This window comes from Psammomys obesus, unplaced genomic scaffold (genome assembly GCF_907164565.1).
Source record: "Psammomys obesus unplaced genomic scaffold, mPsaObe1.curated_primary_1811, whole genome shotgun sequence".
In the NCBI taxonomy this organism is placed as follows: Eukaryota; Metazoa; Chordata; class Mammalia; order Rodentia; family Muridae; genus Psammomys; species Psammomys obesus.
This window is the reverse complement of record NW_026596064.1, coordinates 826,740-832,739: the sequence shown is the minus strand read 5'-3', so window position 1 is coordinate 832,739 and position 6,000 is coordinate 826,740.

The window sequence follows — 6,000 nt, the reverse complement described above, 5'->3', positions numbered from 1 at the left end:
TGCTGGGATTAAAGGTGTTTACCACCAGGAGACAGGATCAGGTAGCTGTCTTGAGTTCTTGCCCTGACTTCTCAGTGATGGACTGTGATGTGGTAGAAGCTAAAATAAACCCTTTTCTCTCCAACTTTGATTTGGTCATTGTGTTTTATCAAAGCAATAAACCCTAAGGCATATGACCGCTTTCACAATGTTAGTTTTTATGATTTATGAGCATAGTAGGGCTTTCCATCCACCTTCTAGTGTCTTCCTCTCTTCCTTTCTTTTTTTTTTGTTTTTCTTTTCTCTTTTTTGAGACATGGTTTCTCTGTTTCTCTGTGTAGCCTGGACTGTCCTGCACACTCTTTGTAGACCAGGCTGGCCTTGAACTCGCAGAGATCTGCCTATCTTTGCCTCCCTGAGTGCTGGAATTGCAAGGATTACAGGCATGTACCACTGCACCTGGCTCCTCTGTTTCTTTAGTGTCTTAAAATTTCCATTACAGAGGTCTTTCACTTCCCAGTGAGATTTTTGTTGTTGCTCATTTAGTTTCTAGCTTTTTTTTTTTTTTTTAATATTTATTTATTTATTTTTGAGGCTATTTTGAATGGGATTTCCCGGTGAGATTTTTGTTGTTGCTCATTTAGTTTCTTAGCTGCTTTTTAAAAAGTATTCATTATTTATTTATTTATTTTTGAGGCTATTTTGAATGGGATTTCCCTGGCCCCCACCCGGCAACACAACATACACATGATGAGCTGGGCCCTCCAGCAGATCACTAATTAAGTGTGAGAGCTAAAGTTAAGCTGTAGGCCCCACTTGCCCTCGGCCAGATAACTTTCTGGAACACTGGAGGCTGTTGCTGATGTCAGATAACAAGGTGGCTGTCCCAGCATCACAGGCTGTGCTTGATTACATGCACGTGGGAAGGGACTCAGGCAGGACGAACATCAGGATGTATGCTTACCCCACATGGGACAGAGGTGGGGATGTGTGGGCTTGTGGGTTTTGCCACAAAGCACCTGACTAATTCAGGGTCATTCCCTGGGAATCCCAGGTGTGGACCTGGCCCATGCCTGTCGTCCTGGCCTGTGTTAAATAAGGCCTGTTTTAATTAGACAATAGCGGATTTGGTCTTTTTCCTCAAATTTTTCAGGTTTTACATAAGAAAATGCCCTACAGTTTTACTGCTTATAGCTCAGTTTTCTGAAGGCATTTTCTCAATTGAGGTTCCTTTTTTTTCTGAGGGCTAACCTGTGTCCAGCTGACATAAAACTAGCCGTCACAGAAGGATCTGGATTTATTTCTTTGGGACATGTTCCTGTTACTTATCTCTTGCTAGTCTGGAACTCTATGTAGACAAGGCTGGTCTTAAATCCAAAGAAACTGGCCTGCCTCTGCATCTGGGGTACTAAGATTTAAGGCTGTGCATCAACAGGCCTGGCACCTACAGATTTTTGTATACTAATTTTGTAGCCTGCCACTTCACTGGAAGAGTATTTTAGTTCCGAAAAATTTCTGGTAATATTTTTAATATATAGAATCTTATCATTTGTTAACACAGATACTTGGATTTCTTTTTTTTATTTGTATTTTTTCCATCTCCTTTTGTTGTTCTAGCTAAGACTTCAAGTACTACACAGTAAAGGAGTGGAGAGAATGGGTGTCCTTGTCTTGTTCCGATTTTAGTAGAAACATTCACTTTTTCTCACCTATAAGCTTGTAAGTTCCCTTTATTATGGTTCATACATCCTTCATCTCTTCAAGACTCTTATCGTGAAGGATTTTAATTTTATAAGTCTTTTCTGCATCTGTTGAGATGGTCTGTCCTTGTTGTCTTCATTTTCATTTGAGTGTAGAGACCTTTTTATTTTTTATTTTTCCCTGTGTGTCCTTGTTCAGGATCTTTAATACCTTTGTCCTTCCTTTTACTGAGGTCATGCCTATCTACGGTGGTGAGACATGTTTCTTGGAGGCAGAAAAAAAGAGAGACCCTGTTTTATGATCCAATCTGCTACTTTTTTTTTTTTTTCTGTCAAGAAAAGGTTTCTCTGTGTAGCCCTGGCTTTCCTGGAACTCACTCTACAGATCCGCTTGCCTCTTCTTTCCTAGTGGTGTGATTAATGGCATGTGCTACCACTGTAGGGCATATTATATCTTGGAGAATTGAGACCTTTGATAATCAGAGTAATTACTGAATTAGTTCTGTCATTTTGTTGATTTTGTTTGATATTTTCTTAGTCTTCATTGCTTAACAAATATCTTAGCAATTTTTTCAGTAATGGCTTGGATGTGTTTAACATTCTCTTCAATTTCAAGTATTCCCTCTAGTATTCTCTTTAGAGTGGCAGTTAGGATATAAATTGCTTTAGGGTGCTTTTGGCATGGAAAGTTTTTCTTCTTCTGTTATGACATCAGTTTGGCTGTGTATAGTGTTATGGAGTATCCACCAGGGAAGACGGCTTGCACATAGGTTTAAGCCAATAGAAAGTCCTTATTCACCAGCCAGCTGGGTGTTCAGGATCCCAATGTAGAGCCCTGAGCCTTTCTCAGGATCAGCCTTTAAGCACAAAGACCATATCCTGGGTTGACATACATCAGTTAACAAGAACACTTAACCAGAAACCAAAAAGAAAAGTTAGTCCATTTAGAGACCTTCCCAGAAGTATGGACTTTGATGGATTAGGCTTTTGTTTTAGTTCTGGCACATGGTGCTGTGTCCTGAGTTTTACAGTCTGAATGGTACAGCCACCAAGGCATCAAGTTGTGCTAAGGTCTGGGGACCTGGGTTTGGTGGTTGTAATCTTTCAGAACTTGAAATCCATTCCTCTGTGCCCTTCTGGCTTTAGTGTTTCCTTTCAAATTCAGATGCAGATGGCTTGCCTTTTACTTTGAATACATTTTTCCTGAATATTTAGTGTTTTGACTATAATATAACATGGGCATTTTTTTTTTCTGTTCCAGTCTATTTGATGTTTTGTTCACCTCCTTTACTTTGATGGACTCCTCTTTACTTGTATTTGGTAAATTTTAAGTTTGTTTTTGAGACATGGTTTCTTTGTGTGCCACTACTGCCTGGCTAAATCTAACATTTCCTTTCTTCTTTTTTCCCCCCAAGACAGGGTTTCTCTGTTTAACAGCCCTGGCTGTTCTGGAATTTGATTTGTAGATCAGGCTGGCCTCAAACTCAGAGATCCACCTGTTTCTGCCTCACAGAGTGCTGGGATTAAAGACATGTGCCACCACACCCTGTCCAAGTTTTAACATTTTTACTGAAAATATTTTCTATACCTTTGGCATAGAATTTTCTTTTAGTCCTATAATTTATAATTTGGTTTATCTATCTATCTATCTATCTATCTATCTATCTATCTATCTATCTATCTGTAATTTGGTCTTTTCAAAGTATCCCACAGATCTTGTACAGTCCATACTTTACTTTTTTTATTTTTAAGTGCATGTATGTGTATAGGTGTGTGCATGTATGAGTGCAGGTACCCACAGAGTTCAATGTCTAGGGGATGTTGGATCCCTTGTAGCTGGAGTTACAGGTGGTTGTGAGCCACCCAACATGGGTGCTGGGAACTGAACTTAGGTCCTCTGAATAACAGCAAACACTCTTAAGCATCTCTCTGAACTGAACAATCGCTTCAGCTCATTTTCTAAAAAACTAACTGAATTACTTTCTGTACTTTGTTCTCAAGCCTTGATATTCTGTCCTCCAAATAGTCCATTCTGTTGGTGAGGCTTTCCATTGAGGTTTTGTTTGGACTTTTTTAAGAGACAGTTTCTTTTGGTAACATGGGTAACATCCCTCGTTGTCCTGGACCTTGGTTTCTGGCCTCAAACTCAGCTTTATCTGTCTCTGCCTCCCAAGTGCTGGGATTAAAAGCATGAGCCACAATTTCTGTATCCATTCTTCAGTTGAGGGGCATCCAGCTTCTGGCTATTTCTGTTTCCAGCTTCTGGCTATTACAAATAAAGCTGCTACAAACATGGTTGAGCAAATGTCCTTATTGTGTACTTAAGCCTCTTTTGGATATATGCCTAGGAGTGGTATAGCTGGATCTTGAGGAAGTACTTTTTCTAGTTGTCTGAGAAAGTGCCAGATGGATTTCCAGAGTGGTTGTACAAGTTTACATTCCCACCAGCAGTGGAGGAGGGTTCCCCTTTCTCCACAACCTCTCCAGCATGTGTTGTCACTTGAGTTTTTGATCTTGGCCATTCTGATGGGTGTAAGGTGAAATCGCAGGATTGTTTTGAATTGCATTTCCCTGATGGCTAATGATGTTGAGCATTTCTTTAAGTGTTTCTCTGCCATTTGATGTTCCTCTATCGAGAATTCTCTGTTTAGCTCTGTCTACACAATGGAATATTACTCAGCAATGAAAAACAAGGAAATCATAAAATTTTCAGGTAAATGATGGGAACTGGAAAGGATCATTCTGAGTGAGCTATCCCAGAAGCAGAAACACACACACGACATATACTCACTCATATAGACATAAAATATAGGATAAACCTACTACAATATATATACCTAAAAAACTAATCTAGAGGGAGGTCTCTGGCTAAAATGCTCAATCCCCATTCAGAAAGGCAAAGAGGATGGACATCAGAAGAAGAAAACAGGAAAAGAGTTAGGAGCCTTCCACAAAGGACCTTTGAAAGGCTCTGCCCTGCAGACTATCAAAGCAGATGTTGAGACTTATGGCCAAACTTTGGGCAGAATGCGGGGAATCTTATGAAAGAAGTGGGAAATAGTAAGATCTGGAGAGGACAGGAGGTTCACAAGGAGAGCAACAGAACCAAAAAATTTGAACACAAGGGTCTTTCCTGAGACTCACACTCCAACCAAGTACCATGCATGGAGATAACCTAGAACCCCTGCACAGATGTAGCCGATGGCCGTTCAGTGTCCAAGTGGGTTCCATAGTAATGGGAACAGGGACTGCTTCTGACATGAACTGATTGGCCTGCTCTTTGATAACCTCCCCCTGAGGAGGGAGCAGCCTTACCAGGCCATAGAGGAAGACAATGCAGCCACTCCTGATGAGACCTAACAGACTAGGATCAGAAGGAAGAAAAAGAAACCCTCCCCTACCAGTGGACTTGGGGAAAGGCATGTGTGGAGAAGGGAGAGGAAGGGAGGGATTGGGAAGGGATTAAGGAGGGAACTAGAGGGGGGATACAAAGTAAACTGTAATTAAAAATAAAATAATTTAAAAACAAACAAACTAACTAACAAAAAGCATGAGCCAACATGCTCAGGTTCCATTCAGTTTTTATTTGGCTTATTGATTTTTTTTAGTTACATTTCAGTTTTTTTTTTCAGTATTTCTTTTTGCTTAATTGTATGTTGAATTTACCTTCTATTTCTATTCAGTTACTTCTGTGTAGCTGAAGTTTGCTACTTTGTGGCTTTTTTCTTACATTCATCTCCACCCCTTTTCTTCTTCCCTTTCAACCCCCTAACATTAAATAAGAGAGAAAAAAATGATAGAGGGGAAAGAAAAGAGATCCATGAATAAAGTAAGGGGTCAGAATGGGGGCAACATTACCTTTAGACTACTCCCTGCTGGTCAGGGGCATTGCAGTCCTTGGGGAGAGTTTGATACCTAATTATTTCTCCTCCTCCTCTTCTTTGAGGAAGCATGAAAATAGACCCTTCTCACACATTGTTTGAAAATCAACTCCAAATTAATCCATGACCTAAACATAAAACCTAGAACTTTTAAACTGTTAGAGGAAAAAGTAGGAAATGCACTTCAAGACAAAAAAACAAGTGTTCTTGACTCACACCCTGGCTGGAATTCAATTCTGCACAGGAGATGTTTTTATTTATTGTCAGTGCTCCTTGGCACATGAACTACCATTTTTTCTTTTTACCCAATAAAAGTTAATCTAAACTTTCAAACAGATTTTGGAACAACCTCTGATATTTAAAACAAATCACTGGCTCACGAGGGTTTGTTTTGTTTTTGTTCCTTTTCTCCCCTCTGTTTTTGAGACAGGATCTCACTG